This window comes from Mytilus galloprovincialis, chromosome 1, assembly GCF_965363235.1.
Source record: "Mytilus galloprovincialis chromosome 1, xbMytGall1.hap1.1, whole genome shotgun sequence".
Lineage (NCBI taxonomy): Eukaryota > Metazoa > Mollusca > Bivalvia > Mytilida > Mytilidae > Mytilus > Mytilus galloprovincialis.
In genome coordinates this window covers 23,157,198-23,170,961 of record NC_134838.1, presented here as the reverse complement: position 1 = coordinate 23,170,961, position 13,764 = coordinate 23,157,198, and the positions used below count along the sequence as shown (strand labels likewise).

At 32.7% G+C, this 13,764-nt stretch overlaps 1 long non-coding RNA gene across 1 annotated transcript; it reads right to left on the bottom strand.

Annotated features, from left to right (window-relative positions):
- Window positions 1–560: 560 nt before the first annotated feature.
- LOC143069718 (uncharacterized) lies at window positions 561–9,448 on the bottom strand. Its single transcript, XR_012976467.1, has 2 exons — window positions 9,348–9,448; window positions 561–1,386 (listed from the first exon to the last, which is right to left on the bottom strand). It is a non-coding gene; the product is annotated as an uncharacterized LOC143069718 (long non-coding RNA).
- Window positions 9,449–13,764: the final 4,316 nt, after the last annotated feature.

Sequence of the window (13,764 nt, the reverse complement as noted above, 5' to 3'; positions counted from 1 at the left end):
ACTACTTGTAATATTTAACATGTGTGAGAAACAAACTTGACAAATTACATGTAATTGAAGTAACCTTAATCACTGATCCATGAAATGAAGTCAGGATCAGGCCAACCCTGCCTGACAGACAATGAGACATGTAGACCTTTCAACATGTTCAAGATACATGTACCATAAAAATTAATCCAATAACTCAATTAATATACATATGTTATACTTTTAAGAGTGTATTTCACTGTGACTGTTCAAACAGTAATATAATTTTTCAAACAGTTACATGTACATGTAGTGTACCATGAAAACTAGGTAAAGTGCAATGGACAAATCACTAACAGAAACTTCATAACATAAGGAAGAATCCAGGCCTTTCAGCTTCTAAAATGTATCTGGTGAAGGTTAAATACAAAATGGTACGCTGTAGCCACTGCCAGATTGTAATACCTATTTCTTGCATGCATGTACTTCAACTTTTGTTGCAGGAGGGATAATAAAATTATACTTTAAAGTAAATGCATGGTTTATTTGTTTCAAATACTTGGCCACTAATCATGCTAATCATGCTAATCATGCTAATTAAGATTTTTATTTAATTCTAATTCAGACTTTAATAATTTAAGTACAGCAAGCAGTCATTTGACACTAAACAATTGACACGGACTGCACAAGACCCTCATACATGTAGTTGGTTAAGATCTTTTTACACACCCTGGACATGCTGGTGGTAGTTAACAATTGCAATATGCCAACATAAACTTCAGATGTGATATACATGTACTGTTTTGTAAATTTCACTAAAACTAGAAATTCACATTATCCATATTGGTATTATATTAAAATGACTGATTATCCACTTATTAAAAGTATTCATGAATTCAGATATGATGCACTATTATTAGTAGTATTCACTGAAACTGTGAATTTTCATTATTCCAAATTGCTATTTCAAATGAATAATTATCCTGGGTATTCATGGAATTCAAAAACAATGTACGTGTATGATTGCACTAGTAATATTCACTGCAACTACGAAATTTTGTTATTCAAAATTCACAATTGATCATGATAATCCAAGGTAATTAGTCCTCCAGTAATGTGGTCCTCCTTTAATACAATTTGTAAGTTTCCTATTTGTACAAGGCACAATTGTCTTCTTGTCAAATTTAATCAGAGCATCACATCATCATCATGGAATAATGCTGCACGCCATATTCATAATTTCCAAAAACAAAAGATAACTAGCATAAAATAATGAATTAATCCATTGTTTCACAATTTGCAGCTATATGAGCGACTTAGTGACATCTATATTTCCTATGCATCAAAGTGCACATGTACTAGCAGGCGTCATATTCTAAGTGGGAATCATGGTCAAACCAATACATATTCAGTATGATTCTACAAAATAAAATATACATTTAGACTCAAGTACAGTAAATGTTTAACTAATAATAAATATATAAATACTACATGTATATTATACATTGTGCAATAATATTAAAGAAAGTTAATTACAATACATGTATTTATACTGCACTCGTTCTATTTGAGCAGTCAAAATGCGTTGACTGTATATTTCTATGTCATATATACAGTCACTGACCCGATATCACTTTTCCTCATGAATATTTAAATAGAAAATGCCGAAATAATATTTAATTATTCATACAACCTCTTCAACCTGTTCTTGTTTCCAATGCATACAACGATGCGTGGATCGACTCAATCTTGTTTCTTTTGCAATTATTGGAAAAACATAATTCATTTGTTGATATTTTTGTATGCACCCTATAAATCATTATGTTTCATGCTTATGGTTGATATTGGTCCATACTCAAACGATTTTGTTCACCATCGAGTGTGAGTTTCAACAGGTAAATATGTACATTTCTTTGTGTTGTATATTTCTCAGCGAGCATGATATGAGGCCTTTTTAAAGGGGATTTTCCCCAATATTTAAATCAAATAAATAACATTAACACACTAAACAACAATTGTAAATGTTTTTTTTTTAGATTGCAGTATAAAGACAATAATAGTGCATTGACTTGACATATCAACAATATAAGGATTCGGCCCGAAACGTGGAAATAGCTCGACACAGCCTCGCATTTCCCCGTTTCTAAGCCTCATCCTTATATCGTTGATATGTCAAGTCAATGCACTATTATTGTCTATTTACCTAGATAAAACTAGCACTTCTCATTTGATTGACCGAAAATTCTAGCACTAATAAAATTGAGAATGGAAATGGGGAATGTGTCAAAGAGACAACAACCCGACCAAATAAAAAACAACAGCAGAAGGTCACCAACAGGTCTTCAATGTAGCGAGAAATTCCCGCACCCGGAGGCGTCCTTCAGCTGGCCCCTAAACAAATATATACTAGTTCAGTGATAATGAACGCCATACTAATTTGCAAATTGTACACAAGAAACTAAAATTAAAATAAAACAAGACTAACAAAGGCCAGAGGCTCCTGACTTGGGACAGGCGCAAAAATGCGGCGGGGTTAAACATGTTTGTGTAATACTTGTAATTCTATTTTCAAGTCCCTATTAACAAGAAAAATTAATCTTTTTAGGGGGTCTAAATTCTATATAGTGTTATCTTTTTTCCTGCATTAATGATTTTTTAAGTGTGATTGTGTACTTTCATTGAAGGGTTACTGTCTTATAGAGGCTCACACTATACTTTATTTCATCAATTCTTTAAAATCAGATATCTTATTATGGACATAGTTATTCCTCTAAAACACAACAGGTTATTTCTTTTGTTCATTTTAATTATGTTAATCATTTAATATGAAATATATTAATACTACAAACATGACAAAGAAAAGTTTAAGGAATAAAAAAATAAAATAAATAAATAAATGCACTGTTATTATATACCTGTAGATGATATTGACTTTACTTTTCAATGTCCAGTGCATATAATGAATAAACCTTTGTGATGTAAATATATTGTTCCAAGACTTAACCATCCCAGTTAATGTTTTAAATCCTTGAGTTTAATAAATTCTACATCTTTTGTGTTACCCTGAATAATTTTTACTTATTCATTTGTTATTACAGCTTGCATTAAATAATGCTTTGCATATTTCAGACAACACTTTTTTTTATTTAATTTAGTTATTCACCCAATTTTATTTTAATAAATCAATATTCAGATTACTTTTAAAATTTGCATTTTTATATCCAAAATAATAGTATATATCCTGCTGTTTCATATTTTTCTTAAATGATAATTTGTTTTGAAAAAGTTATCAAAATTTTCAAGAGGACAATTTTATCATGATAATTTGTGAACATTATTATAAAATCATATCATTATACCAATGACAGATTAAATGTCATCCCCAGGGCAATAAACTAATAATTTGTATCATGTTGCGGTATATAAGAATTTCTGATTATTACCTATCCAGTGTTAACATCCTGATTATTCCCTATTTTAATGTCACATTTGCATGGTAATATTCAGTAAATACAAATATTTTAATTATTTATTTTGAATTTGAATAAAAAAAATTTTTAGACTAAATTAGTAGATACAACATATACAATGCAGTTAACACAGTAAAGATTCAGATTCAATATTTTAGTAAATGTTATGACAACTTACTGGATAATACTATATCTATAAAAAATATTTTGAGCTTCATAAAATACTTTAAAACAGTTTATACCATGTTAACATAAAAAAACATGCATACAGATAGATTTTTTTGTTATGTTTTCCTGACATATTTAATGTTAACATAAAATAATTATCATGATTATGTAGAAAATGCAAAAAATCTGCAGTCGTACGTGAATTCAAATGATCAAAGGAGATGTTGGATAAATCAATGATGCATCAACCCAACAGTTAGGCAACAATAAAGTAACTAAAACACAATTGAATGCGTGTCAAAAAATATGACTCATGATTAGAAGGTCCTTAATCATTGCGGAATAAATAAAAAGACCATTGAATGTTACTAATTGTAAGTTAGATAACATGTATGGCACAAATAAATTTTGAAAAACAATGCTAACAGGGCACAATTTATATTAAAATTTCACATCAAATTATATAGTTTAGGTTCAAAGTATTAACAAATTATAGTGATTTTCTATAGATTCTATGTTAAATCTAAAAAGAATAAAATTATGATGCTAGCTTTGCTCTTTTAATATGTGTTTTTTAAACAATGTACATGTAGTACATGATAAAACAGTTACTAATTGAATTAGCACAATTTGTTTAATCAACTGTGTGTAAATGGCAACTGTTTATGACTCTGTGCCTTGTTTCAGGAACATTAATTTAATAATATTGTTTTATTTTGATGATTAATGATATTTTTTTAAACTATTTTTAAAATACCTATTCACTTTCAATGCCTGATATTATTAAATATATAAATGTTTTGTTGTCCATGATTTGAGAATTATTTAAAATCTAAATGAAAGTGGACACTAATGCTAAATAAGTCACTATTTAATCTTAAAGTTAATAATTTTCATAACATTTTTATGATTTTATGATCAAATCATATGTTTTTGTACTATGCATGTTCTTTTAAAGGAAATTGTGACGTCACAATGCATTCTTGCCTCTGGCCTTTGTTAGTCTTGTATTATTTTAATTTTAGTTTCTTGTGTACAATTTGGAAATTAGTATGGTGTTCATTATCACTGAACTAGTATATATTTGTTTAGGGGCCAGCTGAAGGACGCCTCCGGGTGCGGGAATTTTTCGCTACATTGAAGACCTGTTGGTGACCTGCTGTAGTTTTTGTCGAGCCTGCAACTTTTGTTGCAGAAAGCTCGACATAGGGATAGTGATCGGGCGGCGGCGGCTACGGTGGCGGCGTTAGCTCACTTCTTAAAAGCTTTATATTTTAGAAGGTGGAAGACCTGGATGCTTCATACTTTGTATATAGATGCTTCATGTTATGAAGTTTCCGTCAGTCACATGTCCAGTGTCCTTGACCTCATTTTCATGGTTCAGTGACCACTTGAAAAAAAAGTTCAATTTTTTTGTAATGTTGAATTCTCTCTTATTATAAGTAATAGGATAACTATATTTGATATGTACGTACCTTGCAAGGTCCTCGTGTTTGTCAGACAGTTTTCACTTGACCTCGACCTCATTTCAACTACAACTACGAGTTAACAAAAGATAAAATCCATTTAACGAATTAAAAAACTTATGTCGTCTCGTCAATCACATGAATTAACTAGATATCATTGAGATGGGAGCCATCTCTGTGGGCCGCGCTGTGAATAATGTGCATTAAAAAATTGTATCTTTACCATAAGACATGGGTTTGTCAACTGAAATCAAAGTTTTTGACCTTGACCTTTGAAGTTGTAAATAAATTATGACACACCCTTTGGTGTGGTTTATAAACATGTCAAGTATAAACTTTGAAATGATAAAGGTTCTGAAGATATAGAGGGGACACAATCTTTACCATAGGACATGGGGTTGTCAACTGAAACCAAAGTTTTTGACCTTGACCTTTGACCTAGGAAGTTGCACATAAATTATGACACACCCTTTGGTGTTGGTTTATATACATGTCAAGTATAAACTTTGAAATGATAACGGTTCTCAAGATATAGAGCGGACACAATCTTTACCATAGGACATGGGGTTGTCAACTGAAACCAAAGTTTTTGACCTAGGCAGTCGCTCATAAATTATGACACACCCTCTGGTGTTGGTTCATATACATGTCAAGTATAAACTTTGAAATCATAACGGTTCTCAAGATATAGAGCGGACACGATCTTCACCACAGGACACAGGGTTGTCAACTGAAACCAACGTTTTTTTACCTTGACCTTTGACCTAGAAAGTTGTACATACATCATGACACGCCCTCTGGTGGTGGTTAATAAACATGTAAAGTATAAAGTATGAAATCATAATGGTTCTCTAGATATGGAGCGGACACAAAGTGTTACGGACGGACGGACGGATGGACGGACGGACAGACTGATCACTATAGGGGACCGCCTTTGGCGGGACCCTAATAATTCTAAACAATTATAAATCAATATACATTTTTGACATATGTTAATATAACATTTGTATAGATAGAATGAGAGAGCAACCTATAAAAGATTTTTAAAAGTTGAGTATTATTTATCAAAGGAAAATCTTTTATAGGTTGCTCTGACTCTCATTCTATACTTTGGTTCTACATAGACGTCCTTGTATATAGATTGAGAAATTATCTTTAAATAATTATTGACATTTTACTTTGATAAATAATACTCAACTTTTAAACATCTCTTTTTAAATTATAACTGCACGTGATATTCTTTTATGTAAGCAATTTCTAAAGTTATAATTTTGATTTATTAGTTTACCTGATATTTGCACCAATCATGCAAATTCCTTTAGCAATGTTCTGACCGTGTGGTAAGAATGTTAGTTATACGTCCTTGGATGAGATCATATCGTACAAAAGGAAAATGTGGGCTTATATATAATAAAGTTTTAAATTTATTTGAAATGAGAAACAATTATAAAACACAGACAGACGGTACTTAAGGTTTATATAATTTCATGACTCGTAGATAAAGAAACTGACAATGACATAGGAAAATGAAATACGAAGAGAGGACAATTAAGTCCACAAAGCACTACATAGAAAACTATATAAAAGATTGAGAAACAAGGACGTCTATGTAGAACCAAAGTATGAGAAAGAATTAATGCATATCATTTGAATAAATACATTTATGTTTACAGTTGATTAGTTACAACATCTATGTAAAACCAAGGTTCGAGAAGAAGGTGTATTTAAAAAGTTGTTTGATGTTAAGTTGAATTAAAATCGTAAAATATGTATACAGCTCACATAGGGATAGTGATCCGGCGGCGGCGGCGTTAGCTTACTTCTTAAAAGGTTTATATTTTAAAAGGTGAAAGACCTGGATGCTTCATACTTTGTATAAAGATGCCTCAAGTTACGAAGTTTCAGTCAGTCACATGTCCAATGACCTTGACCTCATTTTCATGGTTCAGCGACCACTTGAAAAAAAGTTCAAATTTTTTGTAATGTTGAATTCTCTCTTATTATAAGTAATAGGATAACTATATTTGATATGTACGTACCTTGCAAGGTCCTCGTGTCTGTCAGACAGTTTTCACTTGACCTCGACCTCATTTCATGGATCAGTGAACAAGGTAAAGTTTTGGTGGTCAAGTCCATATCTCAGATACTATAAGCAATAGGGCTAGTATATTCGGTGTATGGAAGGACTGTAAGGTGTACATGTCCAACTGGCAGGTGTCATCTGACCTTGACCTCATTTTCATGGTTCAGTGGTTATAGTTAAATTTTTGTGTTTTGGTCTGTTTTTCTCATACCATATGCAAAAGGTCTACTATATTTGTTGTATGGAATGATTGTTAATGGTACATGTCTAGCGGGCAGATGTCATGTGACCTTGACCTCATTTTCATGGTTCAGTGGTCAAAGTTAAGTTTTTGAGTTTTGGTCTTTTTATCTAATGCTTTATGCCATAGGTCAACTATATTTGGTGTATGGAAATATTTTATGATCTTTATGTCAGTGGAGCAGGTTTTATTTAACCGTGACCTCATTTTCACGGTTCATTGCACAGAGTTAAGTTTTTGTGTTTTGGACTATTTTTCTTAAACTATAATTAATGTGTCAACCATATATGTTGTATAGAAGCATTGTTAGCTGTACCTGTCTGCCTGGCATGGTTCATCTGACCTGGACCTCTTTTTCAAGGTTCATTGGTCTTTGTTTAGTTATTTTGGTTAATGTTAAGTTTATGTGACAGTTGTAATAAAGCTTAGCTTTATACTTAGGACTATCAACATAATATCAATGATTAGTATAGAAGGCGAGACATTTCAGCGTGTGCACTCTTGTTTTCTACGGTCGGGTTGTTGTCTCTTTGACACATTCCCCATTTCCATTCTCAATTTTATTAATAGAACAAAAACTATCAGCTGATAAAGCAAAGCCAGGGAAATACTAGTAATCCAGCATAAGCATGATAAGAAACACATTTATATGAATATGTACATGTAAAGATCGGTTGATTGCTGGTTATAAAATGTCCAGTGACAAGTATTTCATGCAAAGGAGTAGGTCCGGTAAGGACCGATTTTGGCCTCAAATTTCAGGTTCATCTGACGAAAGATTTTGACCACTTTTTAAACACTTAAGTGTCTATTTTATTTGAATTAATTAGTTTATGTGAAAGATTTTAACAGATTTAGTCATTAAAAACAATCCGATTCAAGCTCAAATATGAAAAATCTACCTAATATGCCGAAAAATGTCACTTTTCAGATGGTTTTTGGTAAAAATGAAAGTGGCCGCATCCGTGTTCATCCTCAACCTTTATATATGTTATGTATTATCATAAAATACAACTTACATTTCAATATTATGGATGAACACGAATGCGGCCACTTTCGTTCTACACGAAAACCGTCTAAAATTTAACTAAAATACTAGAATTATGAGGATTTCAGTAATTTAGCATGACTTAATGGTGCTATTACCGGATATATGTGCATTGTATTGTCAAAAACAGCCCATATTTATGTAGCAGAAGCATTCTACTGTCCAATAAATAACTAAAGGTTTACATTTTAACAATTTTGTAAAACTGCTATATTTTGGGGCCAAAAAGGGGACTTACTGAACCTACTCCTTTCGGACCAGAGATAGCAATACATTAACATACAATATGTACACTACATGATGTATAGGTAAGTGGCAGATCCAGAACTTTTCATAAGGGAGAGGGGCCACTGACTGCCCTAAGGGGCACAGATCCAGTCATGCTTGAGTGATTCCCTATATAATCAAACTCATTTTTCCCACAAAAAAGGGAAGATATAGAGTAACCTTTTTTGTATTCCACTCAGGGTGGTGTATGCAAAATAATTAACACATGATAATAGGGGGAGGGGAACGGTGTCCTTTATGACTTTCAATGATTTAACAAGCTCAAACTCAAAGCCTATATTTTCCCTGGAATATGCAACTATGCACGAGTGTGGTAATATAGAACGTCGATTCACAGCTATATAGCCTATCGGAGTATCTTAATATAAATTCCGTAGGATCAGTGGCGGATCCAGCCATTTTAAAAAGGGGGGGTTCCAACTTTATGTCCCCATTCAAATGCATTGAGCGGCCCCCCAAAAAGGGGGTCCAACCTTCGGAACCCTCCCCCTGGATCCGCCAATGAGAACAAATTGTAAGGTCTGTAAGTAGACAAATGTGCACATTTTCCCTTCAAAATTATGAATCCATGATTATTCGATAGACATGCTTTAAAATATTGATAATTTCTACTCACCGATTGTAATTTTCAGCTCAGATTATTGAACATGTGGTCTAACATAGATCTGCAGTTACCACATATGTGTAAAAATGTAGTTTGCCGACCTGAGGTCCGGGCAATCTCCGGCGCAGAGATCACATATCCGTTCCGTTCAATACTTTGTAACACTACACTCATATTAAGTGCAGTATTGCGGAGCATGTATGGAACGGATATGAACTCTGCGCCGGAGATTGAGGTCCGGGTTCAATCGTAACTACTCGGCCATTCTCGCTACGCAGTACAATAGCCTCGTATGCACTACGGAGAAATTCTTCTTAAATTGTTGGCCGGAATTGTAGTGATCCGCGACACAAAGAAGTTCTATCCTCCAGGTGGCGCTATAATTTGGTTACATATCACAGAGTAATCAAGAACTTTAACTCTGCCAAATATTTTGGCGCGAAAGAAGGAGCAAAGTAAATAAGTAATGGTAAAAAATTTGTACCATTCCAGTCGAAAAAATATAAAATTCAATCGGATCGGAAAATTTTCCGGACAGGAGCAAGTAAATCAGTAGTGGTAAAAAAAATGTACCAGTCCAGTCGAAAAAATATAATTTTGAATCGAATCGGAAAATTTTCCGGACAATGATTCCTCCGCCTAATGCATACGAGGTTATTTCTTCGTGCAACCAGAAAGGCCGAGTTGTTCCGATTGGTCCGGGTTTTTTGCCGACAAAAAATTAAAGAGGGTAAATCGTTTACGGTGAAGAATTGTTTTCCGTTTTTAATGAAACTTGACAGATTTTATTAATTATTTGTTTAATCATCGGAAATGTCCCTCGGGTGTAATTCGAATGTAAACTGTTTTATTATGCTGTACAATATTGGTAACTTAGTCATAATCTTTAAATTTTTTTCAGGTACACCCTTGTACATTTTTCTATTGCGCAGAATTTATCAAAACTTTTTCAAGTATAAATTTGAATGAATCCATTATCATCTTTTCATTCTTCTGCAATAATATTAAAACTCTATTTTAAACGAAAGCTTCTGGTTTTTAAAACCAGTTATGAACGAAAATGTTATAAAACAGATATTATAAAATAAAAAGTAAGGATATCAAAAGGATTATTTAAAGTCAAACGCACATGACTGTCAAAAATGAACGGACAATGCTACGGCAATAAATGGAAAACGACATAAGACAAACAACGATCGCAAAATAAATGAATAAACAGTAAAACAAGTTTACAATCGCACAATAGACGATAATAGTATAAGTAATGGACTATTTCACAACAAAATTAAATCTTGAGAGCCGGGTGAGACGTGATTTTTTTTACACTGATGGACTACCGTTACGCTAAAATATTTGTATTAAAACATTTACCGACTGTATCAACCTATGAAGTGTTTGTTTTAAACATTTAACGACTGTGTCAACCTTTTATAAGTTGTAATAAACATTTAATGACTGTCCCAACCTTTAGAAAGTTGTAACAAACATTTAACGACTGCATCAACGTCTGAAAAGTTGACACAAACAAATTTTAACTGTTCCAACTATTAAAAGGTTGGGACGGTCATTATGCAACTGCCACAACTATTAGAAAGACTGTAATACATATATTTTGACTGTGACAACACCGTAAACCACTGCAACAGTTCTGAAATGACTGAGGGTAGCATTTTTTGACTTTCACAACCCGTAGAAAAGTTGGGACATACATGAACTGTTGCAACGAAATATGACAGATTTGACAGTCATTACTTGTCTTTTACAGACTAAGACAGTCGTACAACAACTGTTACTGGTATGGACAGTTGTTTTTTCTTCCAGTAGTGACTATTGTCTGATCGGTTGTCAGGTGGAATTTTCGAAAAATCATAAACATTTTAAAAAATTCTAATTAAATATTTCGTGGAAGGGCAGACTAGATTTTTTTTAGTGATTGAAGACTATAAACCCTAGTTATCACAGACAAAAAATTATAATTTTTCGAAGATATGCATTTTCATCATCCAACTTGAAAGACTGTCGTCAAGTACTTTCAGTAAAAAAAATAGCTATTCGAACACACCAACTCTGTTTTTGTGATTCATTAGATAGGTATTTCTCTTGACCCATATATTTCATCTTTTAGTACTGTGATTTTTTTATGTTATAAAGTCAACCTGTAGCTTTGATATATAGAAATGATAGAATCTGAAGCGAGACGATATATGAAATATTCTTGCTTTGTACGATATCAAGACAAAATATTCAACTCAAACACGCCCTAACATAAAAAGGTGCACTCGATTGTCTCTTTTCGATACTATTGTTACCCATTTTTTGGAATTTTTTCTTGAGTCACATAATGGAAGGGCAGACATGAAAATTACTGAACTAATAGATTGATATGTTTTCCGTCCGTGGTAAAAATAAAAATTAAATCGGAGGATATGCATTTTCTACATCCAACTTGAAAGATACCTATGTCGTCGACTTGCTATCTAATTGTTCTGCCTAACTATGTACTAGTTAAATTGAAAACTTATGCAAATGGTGTTTTTAAAATAAAACACATCGTTATTGAGAAGAAAATTGTAATTTTGTGTGTTTCTATAAACTTTTAAAATGTTTGTCACTATAGTAAACATTACAGTACACAATTATCGCCTTCTCTAACAAAGAGGTTCGATTCTTTTGTTCTATTTCAACCGTGTTTCCGACTGAATGTAAATTCAAGATTTCGAGTAGTTCGCACAAGGATAATAGTTACGCTGAATGATGCCCACAGGTCACGAGTCGTTCAAGAAATATGAAAAACAAAGGCGGAAAAACCGGTATTCTGTTTTGTGATAAGTCAATAGTATTCAAATGTCGAAGAGGCTTAAAAATTTCACCTCTAACATCGTATGGAATACTGAATCCTAGAAAATTATTATGTATATCAAGTTTTTCCAGTGTTGAAGTTCCTCCAAAAAAAGGTGCCACAACAGTTTATCTGTTTCATCCTCGCCATGTTAGACTAGTGTGCAGTACATTACGGTAGTTGCCATAACTCTAACTGAGGAACCAATATAACATTCAGCAACAATATGAAATTCACTGTCAAAGAGGTATCGGGGGCCTTTGAAGCCAAGTGGTCTAAGTATTCGATCTACTGTATCACTGGCCAGTCAACACTGAGGTTCCGAGTGCTATCATGCAATCGAGGCAAATGCATTCGACGCCAATCTTAGTTTACTAGGATCGTCAGTTCTCCTATCGAAGGTCGGCTGTTCTCTCACAAATAAAAACTTACCGATACGAAATACCACAATAGGATTGAAACAAGCGTTTAACACCAATCAATCAATTGATCAAAGAAAAAACGATTCATAATCATTTTTTTTTTTTATATTGAAATAGGAATAGGAATGCCGATGTGAATTGTTTTATTGTTGATGTATATGTTTTATTGTCGGGAAAAATAACCATATACAGATTTAAAATTATATTTATCTTATCTAATATAAACTGTTCAAGTTTGAGTTTGGCACATTTCAAGTAAAAAATCCTGTTTCCTCAAATGTAACACAGCTTTCAAACGGAATAGAGATAAGTTCCTTAGTTTTAAATATGTCTAACAGTAATTTGACAAGGATGAGATTTTGGCAAATCATAAGTCCTTCATGGCTTCAATGAACATTACATTGAACAACAAATCGGAATACACATTAAGCAAAACAAGCGGCAAGAAGGAAAGGTAAACTTCTAATTTACCTTCTGCTATACTATATTCTTTCATACTTTGAACGACAAAATTATTTTATATCTCTACCTCTGTGACGTTTACATTCTAACCTTTCGGTCCCAGTACTTAAAAATTTTCAATCGTTTATGGGTGGATTTAACATATATAATTAAAATTCTAAAAACAAGAAAGCAATGAATGAGGTTGTTAAATTTAATATACGCCTTTTTGTGCTTCTTTGGTTACGTAGTACTTGTACATCCTGTCATTATTGTTTATGATATTCTCGTATTCTTGTCTTTCATTTTTGCTAATGTGTTTTGTCTATATGCCTATAGGTGTTACTTCGCGTGGCTCTGTACTTATACACAAAAATGCAGGATGACAAATCATGTAAAAAAAGGCAGGATGAGCAACTTGGCAAAAAAAAAAAAAGCAGGATGACAAATTATGTAAAAAAAAGTCAGGATTAACTAATAAAAAAAGCAAGACCGAATAGAGCGAAAAATAAAAAGACAAGACCGAGATTACAACTAAATAAAAATGCAGGATATTTTTTTTCATCCTAGCCCCCCCCCCCCTTTCTATTAAAATTAAATGGTAGCACTCTAAAATAGGATATATTTGACATGTATACAATGGCTTATGTCTCTTTCAACTTCGTCCCAACAAGAAAGCCCAGGCATTGGTATGTTAATATAAAAAAAGAAGATGTGGTATGATTGC